The sequence below is a fragment of the Microtus oregoni genome, unplaced genomic scaffold, assembly GCF_018167655.1.
Source record: "Microtus oregoni isolate MIOR12 unplaced genomic scaffold, Mior012 000029F_ref0000214, whole genome shotgun sequence".
NCBI lineage: Eukaryota > Metazoa > Chordata > Mammalia > Rodentia > Cricetidae > Microtus > Microtus oregoni.
In genome coordinates, this window is record NW_024543088.1 from 466,481 (window position 1) to 479,591 (window position 13,111).

The 13,111-nt window shown below is 49.0% G+C and overlaps 1 protein-coding gene across 1 annotated transcript in view; it reads right to left on the reverse strand.

The window, feature by feature from the left end:
• The window catches only part of LOC121464955 (mitotic spindle assembly checkpoint protein MAD1), a 319,326-nt gene that overhangs the window by 35,424 nt on the left and 270,791 nt on the right, over positions 1 to 13,111 (reverse strand). The window lies entirely within an intron of this gene.

Here is a 13,111-nt window from a genome sequence, read left to right on the forward strand (position 1 = left end):
ACTCAATAGTAGGTAGCAGAGCCAGGTGCTCAGCGTGGGAGAACAGGTACAAGCTGAGAGTCAGGCATCCAGAAGCAAGAGAAGATGACAGGTTCTGGAGGCATGCTGGGAGCCAGATACTGGTGCTCAGGAGCATCAGGTCCCTAGGTCTTTCTAAGACAAGAATGAGCAGTGGGTTAGCCTCTTGCGGCTGCACCTCTTGGGAATGCTAAGTGATGCTTTTCCTTTGAAAATTATCTGTGTGTATCTGTGTACCTGTATGTGCATGTTCACATACATACACAACTGTAGGAAGTCAGGAGGGGCTTTGTTTTTTTTTTTTTGCTTGGGAGGTTTGTTTATTTGTCTTGTTGAGGCAGGGTCTCTATATGTATCCCTGGCTGTCCTGGAACTCACTATGTAGACCAAGCCAGCCTTGAACTCAGAGAGACATAATACTGTTTTGAGCACTGAGATTAGAGGCATCACCACCATACCTGGCACATGTCAGGTGTTTTCACTGAACCTAAAGCTCACTGATTCAGCTAGACTGGTTAGCCAGCAAGCTACAGGAATCTGCTGATCTCTGCCCCCGTCCCCATCACCTGTTCTGGGTTCTGTGACAAACACCTCAGAGCTCAGCTTCTATGAGGGCCTAGGGATTGAACTCGGGGCCCTGTGCTTGCACAACAAGCATTTTACCCGATCTCCTCAGCTTCAATTCTTGTCTTTTTGAATCCGGGTTTCATCTAGCTCACGATGGCCTTAAATTGATCCTCCGGCTTCAAGTGCTGGGATTGTAGCATGTGTTACCATGCCTGGCTGGCTAAGTGACACTTGAGAACTTTTCCGAGTGTTCACTACTGGCTCAACAACCAAAAGAGAGCTAAGTGGGAGAAGGGATGAAGAGGAAGTGGATACCAGGCTGTAAAGAGGTTAGGCTTATTGCATGGGCTAATAGGGAGCCCCCGAGGATCCTTCATGAGAGAGACAACAGGAGTCCTCTGCTGAGGAGAGGCAGGGAGGACATGCTGACAGACGGTGGGAGCCCAGTGGCCAGACCTTACAGAACCAGCACCATGTTGCACATCATGCATGTGCGGCTCAGCTAAATGCGATTCCCAGAGCTCTCCACCAGACAAAGAGCTGAAGCTGCAGGGAGGGAGGACTTCTACTAGTGCAGTATTCGTCAGGTCCCACCAGCCCATTTCACCTGTGCGCCTGGCTACACAGTGGGTCAGCGAAGCACTTGGGGGCCCAGCAGCGGGAGGAGTAGGGCTGGGGCAAAGGCTCACCATAATAGTTGAAGCTTAGGAAACGAAGAGTTTTAGAAAAGCCAAGGTAGGAAGGGGAAACCAAGACAAGGCTGTCCACAGCAATGTCAGCTGGCCCCAGCATGAGGCTCCCAGAATCCCCTGGGACTGATGGCCAGCAGAAGGGGAGCAGAGGGCGCAGTGCCTGGAGTCACAGAGATCAGCAGGGAGAACAGGGAGTGGAGCATGGGAGGAGAAAGCCAGAAGCTGAATCTGTGTTCCCAGCAGCTCCTGGGATAACCTGGGAGGCCTGTCCACCTGTCCACTTGTCCTTCAGCACAGAGTGAAGTGGGCAGCTGGTCTCCTATGGCGGCACTTGGCGAATAGGGCTGAGGTTGGATGGCATAGTTGGGGACTGCCACAGCCCATGCCACTGCACCCCACACATCTCAGAAATGCCCTGGTAGGAATTCTATCAGCAGGCCATGTTTGCATTCTAGGCAGCTCAGCCAGTCCAAGCGTCCCAAAGTCAGGCAAAGAAAGGGCACTGCAAGCCCATTGTTTCTCTCCTTAGACCAGGGTTTCTGTAAGGCTGCAGGACTTGCTGCAAGGGAAGGGGAAGTGAAGGGCAGTCTCTCTTCAAAGGGGCCGGGTGGGGCGGGCATGGCGGGCTATCAGCATTGGACGTTAACTGGAGCTGGGCTTGTTTGAATGACTTATTAAAAATAGATTACAAAGCATTTAAGAGTCTCTGCCCAGATCAGAATCACACAATTAAAGCATCGTCCTTGCTCGCCTCTCCCCCACCTCTTGTAATAAGGAGCGACACTGGGCTCTAACAAACTCTGTCCCTTTCTTCCTGCTCTGTCACACCTGCTCCCAACATGGCTGTGTCTGATGCTATAGCATTCCTAAGAGAGTGGACAGTGTGCCCAAGGTCACATGGAGGCAGGGTGGGGACCCAAATGCCAGATCCTGGCAGCCTGAATTGGAGCTTCTGAATTAGTGTGGCCATATTTCAAAAAAGAACTCACTTCCCCAAGCTCCTGAACTCAGGTGTACTATGGGCTTTGCTGGGCTATGGGACCTTCTAGCATTATGCCATCCCATGATTTCTGAACCAGACTCTGGGCTTTACTAAGAACACAGGAGAGGAACATGTCCAGGATGTACGGGTGTGGCAGCAGGGCAGTTGGCCCCCAGCACTGGGTCCTTTTCTTCAGTACAAACTGATGCACCTGTGGCCCACCTGGAGCCAGCACAGCACATGTGCAGGGCCAGGACTTCTGAGCCCATACCCTTAGCCAGTTTCTTCACTGCTGAGTGCTGAAGTAGTCACTGGGTCCCCAGGGGCTGGGACTTGGTGATGGCTACAGAAGCAAACCATTCCATAAGAAAGGAAGCAGAAACATGGCTCCATGTAGACATGAATACTAGCTGGGAGGGGCCTGGACCATCATGTGTGCACACATGCTATGCTGAGCCCGAAAGCCCCTAGCCTGAATGCCTCTTTCCCAGTATCTCTTGAGTCACTGGATCCAAGCAGGCTTTCCAGGGGCCACACTTTCTGCTTGCACCCCTCGGAGCCTCTTCAAAACTGGCTGCAAGTCCTGCTGCTCACCTGACAAAGCACTGAGTCCAGGTGGCCTCATTAAGTTGCCTGAGCTCTTGATATGAAGTGTGTGGCAGGCAAAGGCACTCATGGTTAGAAACCATCTGGAGCATGTCCCGCCTCTGCCTTGGACCACTGTCGCCCTTGTAGGGGCAGGGCCACCACAAAAGAGGACTGGCTTGCCAGTGCATGGCAGTGTTCTTCCTAGGAGGCAGGGACTGACACAGAGGTGCTGCCTCAGCAGGGCAAGCCTGTGGTGTCTCCCAGCTACGCCCAGAAAGGCTTCCAGCAGCGCTGTCCGCCAGGCTGGCAAGAGCACAGCTGACCAGCACTTCCCACAGCTCTAGGGGGAGAAGGAGGCAGGTCTCACACTGCAATGTCTCTACAATCTATGACTGGGAGCCAGCCAGCACTCTGTGGGGACTGCCCACGCCTTCTGAGGTGGCAGCTGTGGGTGGGTGACACAGAAACTGTGTGCAGTCGTTTGTTCCAAGTTGTCCTTTCCTGCAGATCACAGTGGCTCCTGGCACCTGGTTCACCAAAGCCCAAACGCCTGTGGCTACTGCGTTAGCAATATGGCTCCCTGCAAATCTGCTATTCTATAGCGACTCAAACCCTGGCACACTTGATATTCTGAATAGCAATGTCCCAAACGAATAATTCTACACAGTACCCTCAGCCTGCAAGATACTCAGAGCAGCAACTCATTGGGTACTTAGCATGTGACCCCCAGCCCACCAGACACCCTACACGGTAACCCTGGCATACCTACTACACCACATGGAAGACCCTCGGGCACACCAGATACCCTACACAGTGCTGATGATAAAGCAGATAGAGATTAAGCATGGTGGCTTTTAGCACATTTGGTATTCTGCACACTGACCCTCTGGCACAGCACACCCAAGCATATGAGATATAAAGTCTGGGTGGCCCCTTAGCACATTTGATATTCCACACACTGAGTACCTACCCCAGCATACCTGATACCCTGCACCCCACAGTGACCACGCTGGCTTTCTGGAATACCCAGGAGTCACCATAGTGCATCAATGGCACTTAAACCAGCAAAGGAGTGCCCTGCTGACCTGTGGCCATGCGTGAAAAAGAACGACTGAACACCTCGAGTGCTGAACAGCACAGAAGAAAGCTCTTCAGTCTGGTTTGTGTGACCCTGACAGCAGCAGCAACAGCTGGAAGCGGGTTGGTGTCCCCTTGGCACATGCTTCTGGCTCCTCACCAGTTCACCTCCTATTTTTGGAGGGCAGAGTCAGTCTCAATTCCCTAGTTTCTAGGGAGTCCCCAGACCAGGAATGGGCACCTCTGGGGTGAGCCTGTGCCGCACGGGATGCAGAGCTCCAATCTCTCCCTCCCTCTAGGTCCCACTGTTACAGGGACTTTAACAAAACATTGGAATGCGAGTTAAGACTAAATGCAATTGCTCCGTAACCTGACTGTGCCATTAATCTCCCCGGCCTCGATGGGTAATTTAATTACGGTGAGTCTGTAATGAGTTACAACCATCAATTAGCACCATCACCGCTCACAGTGGCTGAGGGCAGCTGGGAGCCCACAGTCCTGTCTGGAGATTTCAAGGGCCCAAGACCTGCTCTTGCCTTGGCCTCTGCATGGCTAGGTTGCTGGTCTCTGTGCCGGGTGAGATACCTGCCAGGCCCACACTGACAACCGTAATGGGCTAGAGAAGTTCAAGATTAAACGGCTAAGGGAGAGCAGTGAGGCTGGCCCTCACCCCTTCTCCATCTCCTCTTTGTACTTGGCCTATAAAGTGTTAAGAGACCCAGCCTGGTGAACAGTCACCTCAGAATGACAGAGGGTGGTGGACTTTACATGCCAAGCCTGAGCTCTGAGCAGGGAGGCCTGTGCAGGCTGGAGCAGACTGTCACCAACACCTGGCCCAGGTAGTGCCTGGCATGCACCCGGGCTTCTAAGCTCAGGGCCTACCTGGACACCTGTCCTTGGTTCACACCAGTTAAGAGAAACTCACAACCCATTGGCAAAGAGTTTAGAATTCCCAATAACAGCGGCTTCCAGGTGTGTGTGTGTGTGTGTGTGTGTGTGTGTGTGTGTGTGTGAGCTCAAGTAGATAGAAGAGAGGAGAAAATGTGCTTAGAGATGAAGTGGATGAAGAGGCCATGAGGAGGAGGGGTGAGAAAAGGACATAGACCCAAACCCAGCAGAGCAGTCTGGGCTCCCCAGCCCCAGCCCCTCAAAAGGGAGGCTGCGACTGTCCTTCTGGGACTGGCTGCTCGCCCAGCTATCCAGGCACTCTATCACTGAGCCATGCCCAGATCCCAGTCTTTTACTTTGGTAGGGGCCACTTGCTGCTGAGAATCCTTCGTGGACTCCACTCAGCACAGGCTCTGTGATATGAGCAGCCACTGACCATCACACTCCAGTAGAAAGTCAAAACATGGGGCTCCGCTTACCAACTAGCATATGTGTCTTGGCTGGAATGCTTCAAATTGCTTACATTTTTGAATTAATTACTAACTGGTGGTTAATATTGAATGTCAACTTGAAAGAGTCTAGAAACACTCAGGAGCTAGAACCTATGGACATGTCTGTTGGACTATTTTGATTGCCCAGGGGTGGGAAGACCTATCCACCATGGGTGGCACCATTTCCTGGCTGGGATCCTGGACTGTACAAGGGGAGGAGGGGCTGCACATCAGCAGTGTTCACCTCTCTCTGCTTCCTGATGTGGAAGTGATGAGACCAGCCGCTGCCTTGACTTCCCCATCATACGTGCCCTTAAACTGTGGGCTGGAAATAAACCCATACTCAACCTTAAGTTGCTTTTGTCAAAAGTATTTTTTTTCAGAGTGAAAGAAAAGAAACTTAGACACAAGCATAGTAATTTGTATAGCAACAGTAAGACACTAACTTCTTTGCATTTTTGTATGGAGACAGGTTCTTGCTATGTGCCCTGGGCTGGCCTTGACACCATGCCTGGCAACTTGTTGTTTTGACAGGGAGTGAGACGTGAGACAGAGTACGCCTGGAAGCTGAACACTCAGAGACTGAGGGGGGAGGATCAAGAGGTTGAGGCCAGCCTGGGGTAGATCTGAGACCCTGCCTCAGAACAAAAGCCAAGGCAACAGCACAGAGCAGAGCTGGTTTGTCAGCCTCTCTCAGGAGTTCCAGAGGCATCACAGCTAAGGCAAGGAGTGGAGCCTGTCTGTCTCCTGTGTGCTCACTGAGGCCAGCAAGGATCTCAGGCCCTGATGTCTCTGTGTTAAACCCAGCTATCATTGGCAGTTCCCTGGCTTTCTGGGACGACTGTAGTGGCCTGGGACCCAGCAGGGTCCAGAGTTGGAAGCATTAAGCTAGCTCTCCTTGGGGGAGGGTCTCCAAGAAAGGAAGGCTCTGGCTGACATCTGCAATGTGCCTGCCCTGTTCTGTTCCACGATAGTGGTTCAGAGGCCTTTGCTGGCCTTTAGAACTATGAGGTTACAACCTGCAAGCTTGGAGGTGCACATCCCCTTACCCTCAGTGGAGGACCCGAAGCCCAGCAGGGGAGAGGTGCTCGGGAATAGGGAGGGCCACTATTCCTGGTGGCTGAGCTCTCAGCCTGGAGCTAGGAGAGCTTGGGTGGTTCAGGTGGTAAGGCTGGTCTTGGGGTCACAGGAGGGTGGCACTTAACTGACAGCCAGGGCATTGGTGGTGTGACAGGGGGAAAGCAGAGCTGGGCTTGGCGCTCACAGAGTGGCCAGGGAAGAGAAGGCTCAGAGAGTTGCGAGCACAGGGTGGAAATGGCTGAGTGAGGATAGTGCTGGAGAAGGCAGCAGAGGAGGCCATTCAGCAGTCATGCATAGCTGCCACAGCACAGAGATAGATGGTAAGACACGGGTCACTGTGGGTGTCCACTCGGGAAGACCACACACACCAACAGCATCATTGCAAGCCTAAGTCAGGCCACCAAACGGCATGAACAGAAGGCTGTCCTGGCTGAGAAGATATGGGAGGAGGAGATGGGAGTCTTGGACCCCAAAGATCTTAGGGTTCTGTGCAGAGGAGGGGTTGAGTGTGTCTTCTTTAAGACACTGAGAAGGGTACCAAGCTACTCTCAGAGGCCATTGTCACCTGGATCAGTGGCCTGTCATTGATCACCTGATGGGCTGGGAATTGACCCAGGAAGGAGAAACGTGTAGTGGGATGACATTATTTGCTGTTCAGTTGGGACCCCCTGCCTGATCCTGAGAGCACTAGACAATCAGCAAGAAGGAGAAGGGTAGGCTAGGGCTCTGGTATGGCCATTGAGGACATGCCCCAGCAGGCTTAGGGCTGGACTGAGTCCAGTAGCCAGGTCACAGACATAGTGTCCAGTGATCCAGGTTGTGTCCTTATCTTTGTCCCACTCGGGTTGATAAGTAGCCCCCCTGTCACTCTGGATTTTCCAGAGAAGCCATGGCCTCCGTCATCCACCACCACCAGAGGGGCCCAGCTCATAGGGAAGCAGGGGCCAATTGATCACGAAAGAAATGTCCCTCTGCCCATCAGAAGATAGTCCTCCCAGCAGCAAGCCTGGAAATGTAACACAGAACTGGTCAGAGAAGAAAGGTCATGTGTTGCCAGTGTGAACTCTGGCTCTTTCAGGAGGCTGAACACTTAAATGGTGCTTGTGAGCAAAGTGCTACAACTTGCTTAATGCCAATATAGACCTGCTGTGCGCCTGAAAATGGGGCTGTGAGCATGGCTTGTGCTAAGCAGACCTCCACCCACCATGTTGGACTGGGTGGAGCAGGCAGGCAGTGCCTTGTTTGCCCTAGCAATGTCTACCGCTTAGGTTTTAAAGAAGCCATTTTAAGAAGCCATCCTGGTCAGAAGGGATCACAGATATGCAATAAGGACAGATTCAGATAAAAAAGACCTCTAAATGGGTCACATTGTTGGTTAAATATGTGTAGGCTTAGGAAAGAGACAAAAAAAAAAAAGAGTATAGAGAGCTATAAAAAAAACAGTCATTAAAGAGACAGAATACAGACAGTCATAGATTAAATGAGTAAAGATAAACAAATAAGCCACGTCAAAATGGAATATGCAGAGAGTCTGGATTATGTATATTATTGTGTTTTCTTTGAATTTTTTTTGACTGTTAAAGAGCTATGTAATGAGAGATATTTCATTGTATGGACTGCTAAGTTAAACCAATATAAAGGTATCTTGACTTCAGAATTTGAGTCTAAGGACTTGTTGCTTTGGAAAAGAGGTTCTTCTTTTGTTTCCACAGAGGATATCCTGTAGAATCCTTCCAAACTATTGTGGTTTGATGGACCAAGATCCCCCCTAAAAAGTTGCCATAAATACGCCCCAAAATTACTTCATCTAACAAAAAACAGGAAGCAGTTTGGAAAGAAATATGCCCACATTCCCAAATATTGCTTATGAATGTTTATTTACATTTAAAGTATGGATCTTGGTTTATTGATACAGATTTAAGGCCAATTTTGTTATACTGTGTATATGTGTTTCTGATCTTGATGAAGGTATTATGTTTGTGCAACTCATTTAAAAATGTAATGTATAATTAAGAAATATAAGTTAATAGATAGTCAAACTTGTAGTCATGTTACTTTGGTTTTCTAGATATACAGAGATATATTTCAGTTAGATAATCTTCAAACCTTTCAAAGACTACAGAATATGGTGTTTAAAATGTTTTAAGAACTTAGGACTTTTCACGACAATGAGACACGTCTGCTCCTGGCAGCATGAAATACTTTCAAGAGGAAGATGGGCATTGAAGAGGCTCCTTGTGGGGTTTGCTGTCCATTTGAGTGGGAGACTACTCTTTCCTGGACTGCTTGATGAACTGGACATGCAGGACCCACAGAGAAATGACTGTTGAATTTGTCTAAAGGTGAGATGGTCATTCAGGGTTCCTGCTTCATGAAAGAGTCTGCAAGACATTCTACAGGACACAGAAAAAAGTGACTGATATACTGCCAATACAGGCAGAACTGTCTTTGAAATTTCCTGCTTCATGGAAAAGTCTGCCAGATACTATGGGCCTGTAGGCTGAAGATGCTCCAATGTTACAGAAGAACTTTGGGTGACTGTCCAGGCAGGGAGAAGTCTGTCATTTCTAGAGTTTGGAAATTGCTTACAGCGCACTTCCTTTTTACTTAGGTAATATATCCTTCTGGGGTCTTTGATGGAGTTGAAGAATAAACAGGTATAGTTATAGTTTTCCTTAGTTATGATAAAAGATCAAGTAGATATAAATATTGAAACTATAATTCTTGCTTGATATCTGTCTTGTTATACATAATTTTACTATGTTAAAGTTAAAACCTTCCTTTTTATTTAAACAAAAAAGGGGAGGTGATGTGGGATTCCCCTCTGTATGCTGTGAATACCATTGGTTAATAAAGAAACTGTCTTGGGCCTGTGCAGAGCAGAGTAGAGGTAGGCTGGGAAAACTAAACTGAATCCTGGGAGAAAGGAGGCAGAGCCAGAGAGAAGCCATGTAGTCCTGCCAGAGCCAGGTGGGACTTTACCTGGTAAGCCTCAGCCACATGGCAATATACAGATTACTAGAAATGGGCTAAATTAAGATGTAAGAGTTAGCCAATAAGAAGCTAGAGCTAATGGGCCAAGCAGTGATTTAATTAATACAGTTTCTGTGTGGTTATCTCAGGTCTGAGCAGCCAGGAACAAACAAATGGCCTCCTACTACAGCTGTGAAAGCCCCATGGGCAGGTCTGACTCTAACCTCCGGGTATGCTAATGATGGCCTGCCCTCAAATGGGAGAAAAGAAAAGAGAAGGTGGATAGAGAACAGGTATGCTGGATAGGAGAATGTGGGCTAGTGGGCAGTGCAGCCAGGTGCTCAGTGAAGACAAGGACATTATAGGAAAGGCACCAGCAGTTATGATATGATCTCATTTAACCACAATCACTGTGCTGTCTAGTAAGCAGTCCTTAGACACAGGGAGTGCCTGCCTGCGATGTATACACACAATGACTAAGGACTAGACTATGTTTCCTGAAATTCTGACACCAACTCCCTACCTCCAGAGTGACAGCTGTTTGGGAGCAGATCCTTTAAGAAGGTAATAAGGGCTAAATGTGGTCACAGGGAGGGACAGCATCCAATAGGCCTGGAAGTGGCACTTAGGGATGAACACTTACTGCAGCTCCCATCTTGGTACAGCCCGTTCTCCCCCAGTCCATCTCTCTGGGGAGCAGGTCCCAGGGCTGGGCCACAGGAGCTACACGGGACACTTAGAGCAGTTCCTCTGACCCCCAAGGGGCCTGTAGAGACTGTACCACGAGCAGCTGGTGGCACCCCCAAAAGAGGCCTTACAAAGCAAAACTTAACCAAACCAGAAAGTGCTCGTCCTTCAAATCTTATGATTGATAACTAACCTTGGGGATACAGGGTGGTAAGATTGGGGTTATCTTCTTATAAAGCAACAGATCACTAAACTAGAGACTGAAGGAGTCAAGTGGCCCTTTTTTGTTGTTTTTGAGATAGGGTTCCTCTATGTAACAGTCCTGGCTGTCCTGGAACTCACTTAGTATACCATGCTGGCCTTGAACTCACTGACATCTTCTTGCCTCTGCCTCCCAAGTGCTGGGATTAAAGATGTGCACCACCAACACCTGGCTTATTTTTGTTTTTTGAGGTGGGGTCTCTCATGAACCTGGAACCATATCATGAATGTTGGGCTGGAAGACCAGTGAGCCACGGGGGACCATCTTTGTCTGGCTCCCCAGCACCAGGATAGCAAGAGTTGGTTTTGTTTGTTTGTTTGTTTTATAAAACCATGCCTAGCTCTTTAAAATACATGGCTTCTGGGGCTCAAACTCTGGTCCCCAAAAGCTTAAATGGCTAAATTATGTCCCCAGCCCTGAGGCAGAGTTGTCTATGTAGTCCAGGCTGGCCGTGAATTTGGGATTCTCCGTGGCTTAGGTTACTGAGTGCTGGGATTATAGGTCTGTGGCACCAGGTCTGGTTTCAACCATATAAGACCCTTCAAACATGAAAAATAATATTTGTAATGAAAACACTACTGAGTGAGATTAATAGCAGATCAGCCCCTCTAGACAGAAAGGTCAACAACCAAGATCACATCAGCAACACAGAAGGAGATGGGGAAAGATGATTCAACAGCAGTCGCTGGTGCCAAGCAACCAAAACTGCATGAACTTGGAGTGTGGGAGGACTTAAGAGAGGTATGTACAGGAAGTAAATGCAAGTGCAACAGCCCCATCTCCCCCAGTTTCTTATTACTCTTTGGGGGTGCTGGAATGGAACCCAGGGCTGCACACATACTTTATCACTGGGCCAGCTCCTTGCTGTCCCCAACTCCTTGCTGGCAGATTTGACACAGGTGCCACTGCCCTAGGGAGTCACCTCCTCAGCCCCTCCCTAGGCAGTGCTAGGCAAGGGCTCTACCACTGAACCATACTCCATGTACTTCTGAAAGTTACTTTACTGATTTATTTCCTTGGCTGGCACAAGCCCAATGGTGCCCATGTGGAGGCCACAGGATAATTTTGAAAAGTCAGTGCCCTCTACCATGTGGGACTCAAGGATCAAAATCAGGTCATCAAGCCTGGAGGCCAATGGCTTCATCTGCTGAGCCATCTCACCAGCCTCTCGCTTTTTTCCCCCCTAAAACAGTATTACCAAGTTTCCCAGGCTGGCCCTGAACTCGCTCTGTAGCCAAAGATGGTCTTCAACCAGCTATCCCTGTGACTCAGCCTCCCAAGTAGCTATGAGTACAGTTGTGCCACTACGCTTGGCTTAAAGTCATCAAAATTTGCCCAGTTATAAACACACAAATTTGAGGGGCTGGGCTAACAATAAACAATATAAACACAAGGAAGCCATAGAGCCAGCTGCCAGAAGAACCACGGTATGTGTAAGGGTCAGGGTGAGGTTGTGAGTGAATTTCTCATCAGAACCCACAAAAGCCAGAAAAATGATAGAAAAAAAAAAGTCAAGAAGCTAAAAGAAAATAAGATTGTCAACACAGATCCCAGATCTAGTCAGAGTGAAGATGAAAAAAAGTATTTTAGACGGGGGTGGGGTGGGGTGGGGCATGTGCTGCTAAAGACCCACCTACGAGCAAGGGTAAGGAGGGTCTTTCTGCAGAAGAGCAAAGACTGGCGCAGGGTGGTGCAGGACTATCAGTGTGCGTGCACACTTGAAAAGGTGTTTGTGAAGCACTTAAATGTAGAAAATTTAAAATAAGAAGAAAAGAGAGATTTAAAAGATAATGGGTTCTCCAAAGTACATTAATGACATGGAGGCATGGCAGAAGTTACACATACATGAGAACCCGGTCGGCTGCTGCTTTCCGTCTGCTAAGTGCTGCGATGCTATTTATAGGAGCAGGGCTGTTAATTTGCATACTGGGAGTCCAGAGCAGGCTCTACAAACCATCAGCACAGGGCCACTCCTGGCCCACAGGCCACCTCTATACAAAGTTCTACTGGAGCCTTGGGGAGATGGTTCAGAGGTTAAGAAAGCTTGCTGCTCTCTCAGAGGACCAGAGGTCGGTTCCCAGCACCTACAAGAGGCGACTCACAAGGCCTGTATCTACAGCTCTGGGGCGCTTATGCGCTCTGATGGTTCAGTGAACACAGACCCCCACCCCCATCATGTGCATGTGTATGTGGCAGCCAGAGGAAACCTCAGATGTTTTTCCTCAGGAGCCATCCACTTCGTTTCTTGAGACAAGGTCTCTTACTGGGACCTGGGGCTCTCTGATTAGGCTAGGCAGCCTAGTGAGCCCCAGGGATCTGCCTGTCTGTCTCTGCCTCCTTGGTTGTGGGATTAAAAGCATGTCCAATACAATAACAAAAATATAGGTTCTGGGAATTGAACTTGGGTCCTCAGGTTTGCAGGTAAGTACTTTATTGACTGAGTTATATTCTTCCTACCTTCCTGTCATTTCTTTGAAACAAGGTCTTCCTGTAAGGCTGACCAGGAACTATGCAGCCCAAACTAGACCTGAATTTGCAGCAATCCTCCTGCCTCAAACTTTGGAACTATAGGGCATTTATGTATACAGAGATTATGGCTACACTGAAAGAAAGGTGTTCTGAGACAAGGCTAGCCCAAGATCTTTAGATGGCTCCATCTATTCATCAATAATGTTTTTAAAGAGCTTTGGAATGGGTTTCCAGGGCTCTTGGGAATGAACCTATACCCAAGATTCATCCCTAGTGCCTTGATTCAGTTCTAAGGATGCCTGAGCTTCCTTGACCACAGGGCCTTTGCACACATTGC